General features: G+C 43.6%; 1 protein-coding gene across 2 annotated transcripts in view; it reads left to right on the plus strand.

Annotated features, from left to right (window-relative positions):
• Positions 1–17,547, plus strand: part of CDH11 (cadherin 11) — a 149,874-nt gene that overhangs the window by 71,237 nt on the left and 61,090 nt on the right. Inside the window, exon 1 of one of the 2 annotated variants that reach the window (XM_082368907.1) lies at positions 8,412–8,499. The exons of the other annotated variant lie outside the window; for it this stretch is intronic. The gene's annotated coding sequence lies outside the window, so the exon portion shown is untranslated. Of the gene's footprint in view, positions 1–8,411; positions 8,500–17,547 lie in introns of those variants that run through there. 2 annotated transcript variants of the gene reach the window in all.

Below are 17,547 nucleotides of genomic sequence, written 5' to 3' on the forward strand. Positions count from 1 at the left end.
AAGGGTGGACTTTATGTGAATTATATCTCAAGAAAGCTGTTATTTTTTTTAAGTGCTAAATTACAGTAAATCTTGTTCAGGGAGTTGAGCTTAGTTCCAATAGAAAAACGGGATGGGACAGACTGACATTGATAGGAAGGAAGCTCATACCCATTTTACAGACGAGGAAGTGAAGGGTCAGATCAGCTCCTGCTTTGCCCATGAAGCCACAGTGAATAGTGGGGCTGAGTCTTCACCTCTAGCCCTTCTTGGCTCCAGCACTTAGATGCTTCCCATACCACGCTCCTGGTGCCCAGAAAAAACAGACCCTGGAATATAACAATAACACGAAAGACAACAGTGACAGTGACTTCCCTCTGTAGAGCACCCTCGCCTCTTTTTTCTCTCATTTGTTCTTACGGTACCCCTGTGACGAGTGATCAGTATGAGTGTGCCTGCATCTGTGGAGGTGGGGTGTGTCTTAGGAGAAAAGGAGGACCGGGAGAAAGGAGATCACATCTGCTTTCCAGGCTGCATAAAGAACGCTGAATTCTCTTCTTCAGGCATTCAGGGTGTTTCCACCTCCACTTAGGGCTCTGTCTCTCCCTGGACCTTTATACGCATCCTATTTCTCCAGGGCAAGCAGAATTTCTAAGTGAAACCATAGAGATGTGGAATCCACGAATATTTAGAAACAAGGCTTGGAATTGGGTGTCCTGTCCGTTAAATATAGAAGTCAATGCTGTTTCTCTTCTCCTCTGTAGAAGGAGCAGATACACATTTCTATTGTAAAGCACACGTCTAGATTAAAGTCACTTAAATCATTATCTCCCCTGCAGTTCATAAGAGAGCTTTTGATGTCATTCTCAGCTTACTAGCGTAAATAATGGGTCAAATTCTCATCCTGTTGGACAGGATGGAAATCTGACTCAGGATTTGTAAATACTGCTGCATTTCATTTATTTTCACGGGGACATTTTCTTCCCCAGCAGACAGTGAAATAACAGCATCCTGGGAAACAGCCTGTGGAGGAATCACGATGCATTAACCTAAGCAGTGAGATCGAAACAGAAGCTCTGTTTGCGATCTCCCACCAGAGCCCAAATCCCGGCAGTCCCCACTGTTTGGCTGCGTTCAGGAAGCGTAAATAAAAGTAGATCTTTGTAGAGTCAAAAGGAGCTGAGATTTAGGAAATGGGAGTCTTTCTCAAGCAGCAGACATCCTCTTTCCCAATTTCATTACAATTTTCTTAGCTTTTAAAGAAGTTAAATGAATAAAAAAATAATAATAAAAGATTAATACTTCCTGAAATATATCCCTGCCTATTTCAGAGTGTTTGCTTTTTTCCCCTCATTGAAGGGTCTGGACTAGTGGCCTGACTCAGGGGTGGGAATGGCCAGGTTCTAATCTTGTTTCTTGCTGGAAAGTGACTGCTCTGTGCTCCTCTTTGCTAATTTGTCGAATGTGGTCAACAGTGGGGTGATTATTGTAATTGCCCAATAATCAGTGTCTATAGGGATTTTGTGACCGTTGACGGAGCTATTACCTCTAATGCACTTAGAACAATGCCTGTCACATAGAGAAGGCTTCCTGAACAGGGCTCAGGGTGGTGGTGATGGCAATGCCTGAGTCTACACAATTCTAAATATCCAGGTGTTTCCAAATTCAGGTTCCTGTAGACAGAAGTTCGCAGTGAATGACGGAAACCAGGTCACAGCCAGGTTTGCACAGCACAGGCATGCAGGTTTGCCCTGGAGGGCCGGCCTCCCCTCGAGCTGGCCTGAGTGTTAGCCTGTGAACATGGCAACAGGCACGGCCTCCCTGGGCTCTGCTGGCGCCACGTGCTGGTTCCCATGAACAGGGTGCCCCTCTTTGCAGAAGGGTGGTGCCAACTAAAGTGTCCCACAAAATACAGAAGAAGCACAGTGCACGGGGCGGGAGTGGTGTCACACAAAATGACCTGGGTTGGAATTTCGGGTCTTCCTCTAACTGTGACTTTGAACAGAACAGTAACTCTCTCTTGTGCTCGTGTTTTTTTGTTTTTGTTTTTAATGGAGCAGGAAGCAGTGACCGTCTTGACTGTCTCCCAGGGTTGAAGAAGGACTTGCATGTTTTACATTGTGAAACTGTACTTTCCTTCTCCTTGCCCAGCGCGATGTAGCTCAGCACAGAGGAGAAGGGGCCACGGTGTCCCCCTCTGTGCATCATCTCAGCTTCCTTGTGAACCGCTACGTGTGACTTCTGCTGAGTGCTTTAACCTCGTTAAGTTTCTGCTTTCTCATCTGTTAAATGGGCATATTAGTTTCCTGCTGCTGCTGTAACAAACTGCCACAAACCTAGTGGCTTTAAAACAACACAACTTTATTATCTTACAGCTGTGGAAATCAGCAGCCTAAAATGGGCCCCATGGGCTAAAATCAAGTTATCCATAGGGCTGTGTTCCTTCTGGAGGTCCTAGGGGAGAATCTTATTACTTGTCTTCTTCACATTCTAGGTGTCTCCTGGGTTCCTCGGCTCATGGCCTCTTCTTTTGCCTTCAAAGTTCATCACCTCATCCTCTGCTTCTCTCATCCATTCTCTCTCTCTCTCTCTCTCTCTCTCTGTCCCTCCTGCTTCCCTTTTATAAGGACCCTGTGATTACACTGACTCCACCTGAATAATCCAGAATAATCTGCCCATTTCAAGACCCTTAATTAAACCACATTCACAAAGTCCTCTTTGCCTTACAGTTTAATACATTTACAGGTTCTGGGAATTAATACATGGACATCTTTGTGCTGGGGCATCGTTTGTACTCACAGGACTGTTGCAAGGATCAAATGAGACAATGCATGTAAAATACTTAGCACGGTTCCCAGCACATAGTAATAACTCAATACATGTTTATTCTCCTCCTTAGAATCACTGATAATGACATTTGCTTGCATACCTCCAGGAGACAGCTAGGGATTGCCACAGTTGTAAATGCCCAGCTCTGCACGCTGGCAGGAACAGTGGCCTTGTTTGGCCGTGGCTGGAGGCTTCCACTCATCTTAGCCCTGTAAGGAAGCCAGTCTGCGAAGATACTTCTGTCTGAATAATACTCCCTCCAACAGAGTTAGCCTGACCAAGTTTTGCCTCTTTTCTAAGCTTCAGCTTTCTTATTTGTAAACTGAGGTTAGGGGGAGGAGCTTGACTCTGGGGCCCCGGGGTTCAATGGTTCTTCTGTTGAAAATCTATGAACTATAAGAAATGATCACAGGTGAACCAAAAAAAGTGCAGGTTGGTGTTAAGGTATGCTTACTGGCTTCTCAGGGAAAACAGCCCATTGCAAAACAACAACAATAGAAACAGCTATCATCTTCTCTTGCTTTCCATGAGCCTTCATCAGGGTTTCTAACTGCGGGTGCTTCTGGCTCAGGCTGGGCCACGTGATGACGTAGACAGGAGGCTGGCACTGGGTGCTTTCTGTAATGTGTGGATCCCAGGTAAGTGAGGATGTGAGCTCAGGTTTCCAAGATTAAGGTGGGGGCTGAATTCTTCTATTTAGAAGATACATCGTTCATGGATCCAGGATTGGAGAGGAAAAAAGCAAAAAGAGGAAGAAGTCTACTATGTGTCAGACATGTAGGGATGCTGTCTTTGTATCATTTAATTCCCACCACTTTGCCTGGGCTGGGGAGCATTTTATGTCCATTTTTCAAATGAGAAAACAGAGTGTGAGAAAGATTGACTAATTTGCCTGATGCCTCACAACTGGTAAGTGACTCGAGAAGAAGGAAGTTGAATTAATACTTCAAATCCAAAACGGAGCTTCTTAGCTATAGCAGTGAGCCTTCCTCAGTCTGGGCGATCTGGCTTTCTCTGGTACATGGCAGGCCACTGTGAAGTGACTTGGTCAGCCCCCTGAATGTCTCCACTCTCCCTCCCTAGTGGACAGAAAGCCAAGGCCACAGTATATTTCATCATTTCCTCTTTTACCCAAATTCTTGTGAAAAAAATCTCCATCTGCCCTGTCGTCTCCTTTACAGCCCTCTGTCTTCCCATCTCAAATCCCTCTTTTTCCAAGTTATTTCAGGCAAAGTCGAGTGAGGGATGTTTGCAAACAAGTTGAAACCCTTGCATCCCAGTGATCCCTCTCGCCTCTAGAGTTCACCTCCCATTGGAAGCTGGACACTCGTTGCCTGTGGCACCGTCTTCACTGATGATCTCTCTGGGACTCTTCTGGGGGATCTGTGTTTTGAATCATTTTAGAAGTGGCAAGAGCACTGTCTTGGGAGAATATTGGAAGCTTGTCAGAGCCACGCAGAGACAAGATGGCTGCAGGCCGTGAGGAGGTCCTGCCACTTAGCGTGGGTTGTGGTGACCAGTGACTTGTAACTCTGATGAGATGGGTCTGCATGTCTTCTGTGACTCAGAAGCTGCCTCCAACAGGACATTTGGATGCATGGATTCAGGTGTTGGCACAAAATTAATCTCTTTAATTGCAAACCACAGTCCCTACAGAGGAGGAACACAGCAGGCACCTTCCAAGCAGGTGCAGTATCAGATCCAGCACCTCTAAGAGCCCTGAGCAGAATGAAGCCAAGCCTTGAATCAAACACAAATCAAGCCTTGAATCTGACCTGGTGCAAGGTGCAGTGAAAGTCAGGAGGCTCTAGGGGCGGAAAAAAGAAAACAGATACTATAGAGTATTTTTTTTTTCTCTATGAGAAAGGCTGTACTAATTGGGCAATCCTTAAAGTCAAATTGCTAAAAGTAGAACCTCTAAGATCAGATGGTCAGGGGTGGTATTAGTTGTGTGACCTTCAGTGAGTTATTTAACCTCTCAGAGTTTCAATTTTTCACCTATAAAATGGGGATAACAGTAGTAAAAAACCCATAGATTTTTGCAGATTAATGAAATAAAGCACGTAGACTGCTAGGTGCAGTATTCAGCATGGAATAAGCACCCCGTGATTGTGAGCCCCCCCTACCATCGGCTGCTGTTAATCAGCTGTGTCCTCCTGGATGAGAGGAAGGCCAAATGGGAGCTGATTTTGGAAACCCTGATTCCCCTCAAGGAAATTTTTTCCTTTCTTGGGGCAGGATTTTCAGCCTAAGCCCTACTCTCAGATAGCAGCCTTCACCTTCACTAGTATCTCTGAACATTAGTCTGACTTATTCTTTCACTCTCCATCAATAAAACGAGGATAATAATAACCCTTGCTTTTGCTGGCTGATGTGTAACATGAGCTAATGTGTGTGAAAGTCCTTTGTAAATTACAAAGTGCTATAAAGTATGAATTATTATTGTGATTGCTCCATTCTAGGCATCTCATAAACAAGGCAGAAAATTAAGGATGAGTACTACTGGTATTCAAAAAGCATTTATGCCTTTTTAAGTGTGTGACTATAAATGATCAGCAGATGGACTTGATACTGCAGTCTTCAATCTGGCTTAAATACTGCCCACTGAGGGCAGCGTTCTAGCAGGGGCAGTGCCAGCAGGCAGTGGAGCATAATGGTTAGCGGGGGCAGCTCTGGGATTCCACCAGGTTTGAATACCAGCCACTGATGTGCTTTGTGACTTTGCCCAGAATTACCAAAGGACTTCTGAACCTCACTTTCCTAATCTGTAAAGATAGTAATTCGTACCTCACTGAGTTGCTGTGAGGGGTAAGTAACATAATGATCATCAAGCTCTGGACACATTACCCAGTATGGTGATCTGGAGGACCTAGAAACCTCCCTCATTGCAGCCCCCTTGCCTTCTGACTGACAGGTGTGCTCTCTTTCACCTGAGGATTCCCACTGAAACGCTAGTCAGAGTTAGAGCCCTTGCTATCTCCGGGGCTCCCAGCAGCCTCACCGAGGCCACTGCCACACTCACTCAGCAGCTCAGCACCTGGCTTGCCCTGCTGTTGTTCAGGCCTCCAAGGTCAGTTCCAGTATGGCCAGGCCTTTGCAGATTCCAGTGCCTCCTATTGATAAATCTGTGTGTGTGCTCAGTGGGGTGGGGCATGATATAGAGCAGGAGACCACCTATTAAAGCCAGTGTGAACAGCCTGAATTCTTGGTCACAACCCTGCAGTGGTGAGGGGCCCACCTGGGCTCCAAGCACCGTACGTTACCAGCCAGATCCATCTGGACAGTCCAGACACAGCCACGTGCACACTGATTCAGTGACAAACCAGAGAAATGTAAAATTGACCTCAACACTATTAAGTTCTAGGGGCCGAGGCTTTAATGCTGACAATGATAAGAAACAGTATTTATTGAGCACTTACTACATGCCACATACAGTGTCCAGCACCTCACAAGAATTATCTCATTCAATGCTCACAACCACCCAAGGAGAAATGTGCTATACTATTTCCCCACTTTTCAATTGAAGGCATGTGATGAGGAAGAGCAGAGGCAGGCTTTAAACCCCATGCTCTTGGCCACAGCAGTGCCCATGGCTCATGGGGTGGGGGGTGGAGGCTCATGGCCTGGGGGCAGGTGACTGGGATGAACTGACAATCACAATGGTCTTGCTCAGCCTGCACTCTGCCCTTCTCCTTCTGTGTCAGTGTCCTGGGGCTGCCATAATAACCAGGTACCACAAACTGGGTGGCTTAAACAACAGAAATTTGTCTCACAGTTTGGGAGGCCAGAAGTCCAAAATCGAGGTGTTGGCAGAGTGGGCTTCTTCTTGAGGGCTGTGAGGGAGAATCTGTGCCCCGCCTTCCTCCTAGCTTCTGGGGGCCTCAAGCAGTTTTTGACTTATAGATGGTGTTCCCCAGTGACCAAATGTCCCCTTTTAATAAGGACAGCAGTCATAGTGGATGAGAGTCTACCCTAATGACTTCATCATCATCTTAACTTGATCATCTGCAAAGACCCTATTTGCAAATAAGGTCACCTTCACAGGTACTGGGAGTTAGGAGTTCAGCATCTTTTAGGGAAACAATTCAGGCTATAATACCATCCAAGCTCATTTCTAGGGTTACCACTTTAGACACAAATGTGTCCACCATAAGTCTTTTCCCACAGACTCAATCAACAAGTATTCATTGACTGCTTCCCACGTGCTCAATATATCAAGCTACCCACTGGAAGTAAGATGATGAACAAAACACATGTGACCCCCATCGTCATGGAGCATGGATGATGCACTCTTGGAGAATTTCAATCACTAGACCCTCACAGTCCTACAGCTAAGCCTTTTATCAGTAATTCCAAATGCCTCATCTAAAGGGATAAGTGAATGTAGCTTCATCGTTCTGAGTAAATCTAAAGAGAGTAACCGGACATAAATATTAATATTTGATTAACTTCATTTGCATGTACACATCTCCAGTTCATCCATTGCTTTGCAAAGTGGCATGTGATTTCTTAAAGTCTCTGTGTGTTTTTTTCCCCTAGTTTACTGGTAGGGTGTTATCACAGGCCTCCCAGACCAAACACTGCAAATAGAATGATTTTAACCAGTGTACCACTTATTAGATGGAAGAGGAATTAGCCTGTGCTCTGTTTAATTAAGCCTCACTTAATGGGCAAACGTTTTCTTTAACGGGCTTGCTGTCACCTCCTCAGTTATTTAAGGCAGGTCATTTCACAGCAGGGGGAAAAAAAGAAAGAGATAGGAAAAAAAATTCTCATTTGCTCCAAGTCGATTGGTCTGAGGAAAAGCCTGGCTGTCTAGAAGATGCCTAATTGCCTCTGTGATCCTGTGTTTAGTCTCTATTTAGTCTTACGCTTCTTATTGAAACGCTAATCAGGGTTAGGTCTCACCTCTTGAATGATTTTGTAAAAACTTGATATTCCTCTGCTTAGCTAGGAGTGTCTGCATGCAAGTATAATGCCACTCCGACTGAATGGAAAGATAACTAATGCCCTTAATTTTGCAAAGAGGGCTCTGATTTGGTACATACAGTACAGATCAGGGGAAATCAGAATAAAATTAATTTCCTTCTTTGCATAGGCACCACCTCTGTTATACCAAGAGCCACTTTTCTTTGGCTGAGTTTATTGGGGATTTGGAGAATGCTTGGAACGTGTATTTGAGCTTATTTCCTGTAGCTGGGGTCAAATTTAGGTTATGACATTTTATCTGGTGTCAGAACTTGGGGAACTTAAGTTCTTTGACTCTCCGTTTCATCTGTCAAGTAGGAATAATTATCCCTACATCACAAGACTGTAAGGAGTTCAAGTATCATTCATGCTCCTAGCTCAAGGTCTAACATTGCAGGCATGCAATACAATATATTACCTGCCTCTCCCTTTGTTCTCTGTCCCTTCCCCCAACCACCAACCCTTGAAGGTGGGACAGATGTGGTTGGTTTTGGGTTTTGTTTTTCCCCCACAGTCGTAACACACTCACCTTAAATCTGAGTCATAGGCACTCTGCTGCTTCTGAGTTCTAAGGTCTTAACACGTCTAACGATGAAAAATGACTAATTGAAGCAGGCACCCATTTATTTTGACAGAGGAGAACCACAGTGATGGACATTTGGCTATTTTCGCATGGTCAACTGACTTGCTGCTGACTTTCCGTCTTTGCATGCTGCAGTACAGGTATGAATCCATGCATTGCCTTCACCTGCATTGGCCAAAGAGTAAACGCTATCAGTATTATAATTATGATTTATTATTTCTGCTTGTGGTCTGCCTTGTGCCTACCTTTCCTGCCTCACCCACTTCCTCTTCTTGAGCAGTTCCTGTGCTTTCACAGTCCCACATTCCCATTGTTACCCAAACACAGCATCTAATTCCATGCCTTAGATGTTTGTTCCCGCTGGTCTGACCCTGAACATCCGATTCATTCATATATTTCAAGACTTAATTCTGGCTTATCAAGTAAGTCTTCTCTGACTAACCACATCCTCGTGCCCTCATTTATGTGAGTCTCCTATGAGTTCTCTCAGCTCTCTCATTTCCCCATCAAAGAACCTTCCACATTGTTTCCCAATTTTCCAGTCTGCTGCCCAGCCTGCCGCCACCACCATGAGACACTCGGTGACTTGAGGACCATGACAACATCCTCTTGTTATTCCCTCTGCTTAACTCAACACCAGGTTCCCACTTCATGCTGAGGGCACGTTTGGCAAATGCATTTTTATTAATTTCTGTGTGTGTGTGTGTGTGAATAAAGATCCATGAATGCTGCCTTATGAAATGACCTTGGAAGTTGCCTGCTAATCCAGCATGGTACATGCTCCTAATATGAATGATCCTGACTCTCAGATTTGGGTATTGGTTATTTTCTCAGAACCAGTGTCAAGTCAGAGGATGAAAGAGAACATTATTCCTAATTCCTCAATCATTAGCACTATAGATAATCCTTTCATCCTTAGGCCTTTTACATTGTAGTTCACCTGTCAATATCCAGTGGCCTATTCTACCTTCTCCTGGGAAATCTAAAATCCTTCCGTGGTTTTCTCTGACCTCAGCTACACTGATTTTAAAAGTTTCCAAACTGTCAACATTTACCCAAATGTGATCTCTTCTGCCCAGTGATGTTGCTTCTGTGAAGAAATAGTCAAGAGAATTCTGAGTTCACAGAGAAGATATTTGAAGACAAAATGATTCTGGAAATTAGGATAAAAATAATTTGAAGCTTGAAGATTGGCTTACCTAGTCCCGTTCTTTATTTGTACAAATGTTTCCACTTTGTCAGACAAAATACAGGACTTCCAGTTAAATTTGAATTTCAGATAAACAACAAAGTGTTTTAGTATAAATATGTCCCCCAAATTTTATAAGACATACTTGTACTAAAAATAACTGTTGTTTCTTTGAAACTCAGATTTATTTGGATGTCCTGTACTTTCATTTGCTAAGTCTAGCACCCCTGCTTTCCACTAAAGTTAATGACCTGCCCACTATGATTTGATAGGCTTGACATCAGGCATGATAGGGTGGGAAACATGCAGGCTTTCTGAGACCCAAACCAGTATTCATTCCTAAATCATATGATTGGGAGTGGAAATTTTTCTACTGTAACACAAAGGGCTTTCCGCAAGTTTGTGATCCTAGAAATCTGCCCCATCTTAGCAAAGCAAGAGTTGGTTCAACACGCAACCCAACTCAAGAAAAGTGAGCCATATTAAAACAGTTTTATCAAGGGTAATTGCAACATAGTTTTGTCAGTTCAGCACACCACAAGCCTGACTGCAAATGCCAGGTATGTGCCCATTGAGGCCAGGCTCTCTCTAAAAAAATTGCTGTTGTTTTCCGTTGTGTAGGACATTGAGAAAGTAACAAAAGCAACTGTATTGAGGATTACCAGAGCCATACAATAGAATATGAGCAAACAGTTTACTCTGAAGCCATCCATTTATCCAGTATGCATGATGTCTAGCTGTCTCCAAAATAAACTCCGATTCTCCACGCTCACTAAGGAACTGACTTAAAATTCTTTAGCCAGTTATAAGTAAAATAATTTTCACTATTCTGCTATAATCTGAATTTCTCCTCTTTATCATGCTTTCTTGTTCCAAGATGGCTTCACTAGAAAAAAAAAATCACATCCTTGTCTTAAGGTCTTCATTACTCTTTTTTTTTTTTTTTAACATCTTTATTGGAGTATAATTGCTTTACAATGTTGTGTTAGTTTCTGCTGTATAACAATTCATTACTCTTTGCAGAAAAAAAAAATGTATCTTTTCTCATCTACCTGCTCAAAGTGCAATCTCAGTGCCAAGTTTGTGACTTGTAATGATTTGAAGGAGACATTGCTTCTTTTAAATATGTTCAACAAAATGTCTGCTTGCTTTTTCTTATGACCCCAGGAAGATATTTTTTGGATTTTGGTTTAGATATGCCTGGTGTTTCACCCTGAGTGTTCTCAAAGTGAAACCTCCGTCCCCTCCTCATGTCAAGAAACCTATACTCTAGGGCTTCCCTGGTGGCGCAGTGGTTGAGAATCTGCCTGCCAATGCAGGGGACGCGGGTTCGAGCCCTGGTCTGGGAAGATCCCACATGCCACGGAGCAACTCGGCCCGTGAGCCACAATTACTGAGCCTGCGCGTCTGGAGCCTGTGCTCGGCAACGAGAGGCCGCGATAGTGAGAGGCCCGCGCACCGCGATGAAGAGTGGCCCCCGCTTGCCACAACTAGAGAAAGCCCTCGCACAGAAACGAAGACCCAACACAGCCATACCATACATACATACATACATAAATAAAAAGAATGTAAGCAGACAAGAATAGCATTAAAAAATAAAAAATAAAAAAAAATAAAAAAAAAAAGAAACCTATACTCTATACTCACTTATGGTTAAGAGTCACTTTTCAATCTGGATACAATCTGAAAAGCCATTCCGTTTTCAGAAAAGCCATTCCATCCTGTTGCCAGGATGCATCCTGGGTAACACTTAAATCTTTCCTCTTCTGTAGGAAGATCTTAATGGTTACCCAAGAACTGAAGGCTGGGCATCTGTTGAAGAGGGTGTACAAGCTGGTGAAATACTGACATAAAATAAGAATTTAACTTATGTAGCAGCCGAGGGTTCAGTTCACTCCCTGCTGGATAAAACATGATTCAGCAGCAAGGTGCAGAGACTCTGCCATAGGGCCTGTTGGGACATCTCAGCTGCAGAGTGAGAAGGGCAGGAAGGTGAGACACAGGCATGTGTTTGTTTGTGTGTGTGTGTGCGTGTGTGTGTTTGGTTGGAGCGGTTAGCTAGAATAACTCTAATGCAGTAGAAAATATTAAGATCCCAGAATCCCAGAGTCCTTGCTCTGGGTTGGTCCAAAGGGTATACATCTGAGGGAGAAATACAGTCATCACCAGAGTTACACAGCAGATACAGGCCGGAGGCAGCATCATTTACTGTCTCCTATGCCCAGATAGAAGGGAGACCCCAAGAAGTAGGTAAAAATGCCAGAGTCAGGGGCAGACCCCAGGGAGAAAAACCTGGCATGGCCTAGGTACAACCTCAAAGCCCTAGGCAGTCCAACTGCGCTTATCACCAGAGAAGCAGTCATGGTGAGGATTAGGTAGTGGGTTTCCAAAGAAACAAGGCATCAACTCATGATGTGGAGGGCATGGCTTCTGAGGAGGGATAAGAAGGGGGCTTTAGTACTGCCCTTCCACTTCTACATTCCAAAATTCTACCCATCTGTTTCCAGATCTAGGTTCTATTTCCTTTCTTGGTGAAGTGGCTATGCCATCCTGAGTATATTTTGACCTCTCTGAATGTTCATCTTTACTGTTCATTTTAATGAGCTACTTAATCTGGGGTTGTTAGTATTTTCTGAATGTGTATATTTGTCAAATCAACTAGCTTTCAAATTCTGAATCTTCCCTCCCCAACCCGCCCCGACCTTGTGAGTTCTGGGTGGGATTTATTAGGTTGCTGGAATTTAGATCTTAAAACGTCTATGCATAGAAGAGATGGAGGATGGGAATTTAGACCTTGGGGATGCAGAGGGTCCCAGCCTGGGATACCCAGTGAAGAGGTTGGATTCAGAAGCAGGAAGAGACTGAATGAGGAGACCAAGTCATGTTTCTATGTCCCTGAGGGCAGCCATCCTTGAGATGCAAGAGTGGGCATCTCTGTCATGGATGTCTTGCCAGGAAGGCTAAGTAAGTCCTTGATGATAAAGTTCATGACTTATACAATAACTACTTTGCTGTTCAGTCTTCATCTACTCCTTGTGTGACTGGGGCAACTCTGGTCCAAGGGACTTCCCCTTAGTAGGTGATGCTAGAGAGCCCATTCCACTTTACCAGCAGTACCATGGATTGCAAAAGTCTGCCTTTCTGATAAAATCGTTTTGGAAAGAGGTACTTGATTAAAGGATGTAAGATTCTTGAGAGCAAGGGCAGAACCCACCCCTGCTGCACATGCTTCTCCTGGGGAGACATCATGGCATACCTGGGAAATATCCCATTGTACTTCGTCACCTTGGTGCTCTATACACTGATTAAAGTTTTATATTTTTTGTTTGTTTACGTAATTTTGTTAAAAAAAAATAAAAAGGTTATTGTCACCTCCTCTCCATTTGCTGTTAAAAACAGGATTGAATCTCCTTTGCAGTGTGGGTATTGAAGCAACCAGTGGTCTTCCTGTCAGAGAATACTTCTGGGCTTCACCTTGGATGCCCTCAGATGAACTGTTGATGTGTGGGACTTGCCTCCATCAAGGCATAATCCTTCCTTCCATGAGCTACATACCTAATCTTTTCAATGATGATTAGCTCATGAGATCTCACAGAGCTATCTCACGTTGGGCTGGTTCCTATTGTTGGAAGACATTTATTGTCTGGCTGCCTTCCTATAGTTCCCTGCATCACTTGCATATTATTACTCATTAGCACTTTCTTTGAGGCTGAGGCAGTGAAGGATGTAGAGGAAAATTTTGTTCTAAAGTGGAAAATGTTGTGAGAGAGAGGTTTGGAAATCATGATTCATTCCTTCAAGGACTATTTGGAAGTGTGGGGCAGGCTGGAGAATACCTAGGGAAGGGTTGGGGCAATTCCTCTAAGGAAATGTTAAGGGACTGGTTTTGTTTGAAGTGGAGAATTAATTGCAAGACTCTTGGAGGAAATACGCACTCTCTAAAAATGCTAGTAACCTGAGTTCCTTGAGAGCAAAGAATATGTTTCACCTAAGTTTGTAGCATTTAACTATTGCAGAAATCCTACAACTATTTATTAAGTGGTTGCGATGTGGAATAAGATCTTGCTGAGCTCTGAGCATCCCCAGAAGGAAAAATTAAGACCTTCAGAGGACAATTACAGAGAAGTTCATCATCAAAGGTGGAAAGATAAGAGCTTCCTAATGGGCCATATATGGCTTCAAATTTCATTTCAGGTGCCAACTAAACCGAATGCTCTGAAAGTGAAGTTCCTCTGGCCCTTGTTTCCTTATCTGGACAAAGGAGGCAATAATGCAAAACTCTCAAAGATGCTGGAGGGAGAGAGGCTATAAAGAATCTATATAAAGCACCTAGCACCTAGCAAGGTGCCTACCACACAGTAGGTGCTCATAAAAACAGAACCTAGTTTGTAGATGATAACTCACTAACAGTTATGCCACCCCCCTCTTCCCCATGGACTGGGCTGTTTCAAAAGGAGGCTGAATGGAGAATGAGTGATTTGCCAAGATGGCCTCCCCTAACTCATCCGGTCAGGTGAGCCCACCCTCTCATGTGACAAGTACTTGGCAGCTTTGTCCATACTCCTTATGATTGCTCCATTCTCATCCCATATCAAGGATAACTGAAAGACCCTTAGTCTCTGCAGAGAAACTTCTGGCCTTTATCCCTATTGAGTCTGGGTCCTTGCTGGAATCAGGCATCCCCCTCTCCCCAACACACACACCATCCCTTAGGCAAGGAGGTCAGTGTCTTCACAAGTCACCACTACAGAATCCCCTCTGGTCCTGGGGCAAACAAAAAGGATGCCCGTGTACATTTGCAGCATCTGGCAGATTTTATAACCTTATCAGAGAAAAGGAGTGAAATCACATCTCCTTTCTGTAACAATAACAGGTCATTTACATTTATCTACAATCCACACCACTAAAGGTTAAAAGCCAAAACTTTAAAAATTACTCAAAGAAATGGAAGTTGCCATTGCTGTCAGCATTTCATCATGCGTCCCCTCACCTGTGTAGCCCACATTATGCTTTTACAAAGAGCTTCCCAAACCATTATCTTATTCGACCCTCAACTTAACTGGGGAGCCAGGGAGGTCATGCATCATTTGCCCTTCTTTTCAGAAGAGAAAACAGATCCACAGAGGTGAAGTGAGCTGTCGGTTGTCAATGGTCCCACGGTTTCCTGAGCCCGACCTCCTCCCTAAACCAGATTATAGGCACTGAAGCAGGAACTTACTAGCTGTTGCTGGATTGAGACAGCAAGTCTGTTAGGTATCAAGATCTCAGGAGCGGTTTCTTTTTTCCTTTATTTTTTCTAAGGCAGCTGAACTGCTTTTCAAGGAAGCATTTTGCCCAGTCTAGCTGTGTGTCCTGTTTGCCGTGGAGCATGGGGCCCGTTGGTTCAGCCGTCCCCCACCCGTTGTAGTCCCATCCCTTGATTTTTCCAGGCATTCTGCTAATGTCATGTGGAGAGTCACCGTGTTACTCAGCCCTTTATTTGACAGATCGGAAAGCTGAGGTCTAGATGATTGGCCGTAAGCAATGAGTTCACGGCAGGTTTTGAATGCCTAGAACAGTGTTCTTTGTCCGCCTTCATTCCCTGAACAGACACTTCTGCTTAAGGTGAGGATGTTTTAGTGCTCAAGACCAACGCTGACTAATAATAGAAGTTGTTTTTTGATGATTGAAATCACCATTGAGCACTTGAAATGGGACTAGCATGTGCAGGAAGTACATTTTAAATTTCGTTTAATTTAGATTTTAAAAGCTACATGTGTCTAGGCTGCTACCATATTGGATAGCACAGCTCTAGATCAGTGGTTCTCAGCTTGAATGTACCCTGCAACCACCCGGGGAACTTCAAAAATACTGAATCCTGGTTTCTTTGCTTTCAAGTGGTTTAGAGTAAGGCCTTGGCAATGGGATTTTTCAAATAACCTCGCTCCCCCCTGGTTAATTCTAATACGCAGAAAAGTTCCTGAGACACTGTCGTCTAAATTTTAAGCCCTATGAGGGGCAGAGGCCATGTCGGCATATACATCACTGTAGTCAGGGGCAAGGAATTCAGTGAGAAATTAGCTATGTTCCCAAATCTTAGGGAACTTTATGTATCCTAGGGAAAAGGAAGGGTTAAAAGTGCCCTTATTAAATTGCTTAAAAGGACAGTGTGATCAAAGGAATGGAAATGGTCCTTCTTCCTGGCAGAGGGAGAGGATGAAGTAGGTCTCTTTGTGATAATGACTCTGGTAATGAATTATAAGTAAGGTATGTATTTCTTCCAGAAATGCATTTGTAGCAGTAGATGTTTTTGCCAAGCAAGTGAACTCACGTCTGTAATTCACAATAGGATTAACCTGGGATTATAGAAAATCTAATTAATTGAACCATAGCATCTGAGACCCACAAAAGACACTTAGCGTTGCCTTTGAAAGTCCTGCCTATCTGAGAGTGTTTGGCGTATGCTTCAGAAAATGCTCTGCACACGTACAAGGCACTTGACGAGTTTGCTGTATCCCATTACTTTTCTTTTATGCTTAACTTTAAAAAAAAAAAAAAAACCCTTACTTTTGATAAATGACATTAATGCATTTGAAAAGAAAGAATTGGGCTTCAAAGATTGGATTATTTGAAACGACAATGCGATCATTATGAAGCTATTGTTGGTGTCTGGTTTCTGAAAACAAGGTGGGGCGGGAACTCTGTGGGGTATGTAAAGATACAAAAAAAGCCATTTAAAATATGGCAGAGTTTAGTCTACTCTTAGCATGATAGCATAGTTTGGGGAGGTCCATTAGAAAGAGACCTCCAGAACAGCCCACCCACACTCGGGTAAAAATCAGGCTTCTGATAATTGGAAGCAGCTTGACTCTCCATTCCTCACTCCTGTTCAGTGGCTGATTAAGCTGGACGGATGCACGCGGACCGCAGTGGATTGAGGTCACAGGCTGGCCTTCTCAGAATTCTAAAGGCTCTCGGAGGTGGTGATTGGAGGCACTCTCTCTCCTCGCCTTAGTAATTATTTCAGAAAACCACATCAAGCCCTTGTCAGTTATTAAGGCCACCCTGGGATAACTCCTCCTCTTATTGTTTATGCTTTAAAAAACAGACTTTGTGGAAAGTAGTTCTCTGCAGGATGTCACATTCTAGCGAGAATATGTAGATTGCTTTTCCTCTTCCAATTCTCCACTGATCATCTTTAAAGAGCTCCCAGGTCCTTATTTCTGAATGTCTGTTCCTTTCTTGAACCTGGACTGGCCGTTTCCATAGAAATCGTTTGAAAAGGAGGACTGCTTTTAATCCAGGTTTTGAGGGGAAAGGGCAGGGTAGATGTTATAAAGATTATCTTTCACTGTCGATACTTGTTCCTCCCCCTATATTTTCGCTCTATACAGTGAGGTCTTTAGGTTTTGTTCATGCTGTCTTTTATTTTGCAAGTTACTTATCATTTCTGTATCTCAGTTTTCCCATCTGTCTGTTGAAGAAGGACGAATAGTGGAAAATCTAAGCTAGGATTTCCCCCAGTTCTGAGATTCTAAGATTGATTAATGCAGCAAAATGTCCGAACTTGAAACAGAAATGCTGACACTTGACAATACCTACTACTGGAAGAAGCTGGGAACTGGACTTACTCTGAGCTTTCCACTTGAACGTCAATCCATTGGCTTTACAAGCTTAATATGTTCAAAACCAAACTCATGCTCTTTATCCCCAAACGAGTGTCTTCTTCTTTCGAGGCCAGGAGCAGCAACCCTGTCTTCTCACTCTCCCCAGACTGCAGTTGTATCCTGTGTCCTCAATCCGTCCAGTTCCCAAGGCCCTTCACATCGCATGATTTCTAGAAAGGCCTTCTTTCCTCCATACAAGGCTTATTTTTCTAGTTCAGAACCATACTATCTCTCACCTGAACTATTGCAATGACTCCAGGAGTCTCCCTGGACTCATATATTAGTATCATTGCATTTAGCAATCCCTATTATAAATATCGGTTTGTCTGTATCTCCTTAATGGACAGCCTCCT

The sequence above is a fragment of the Balaenoptera borealis genome (genome assembly GCF_965194805.1).
Source record: "Balaenoptera borealis genome assembly, chromosome: 19".
Lineage (NCBI taxonomy): Eukaryota > Metazoa > Chordata > Mammalia > Artiodactyla > Balaenopteridae > Balaenoptera > Balaenoptera borealis.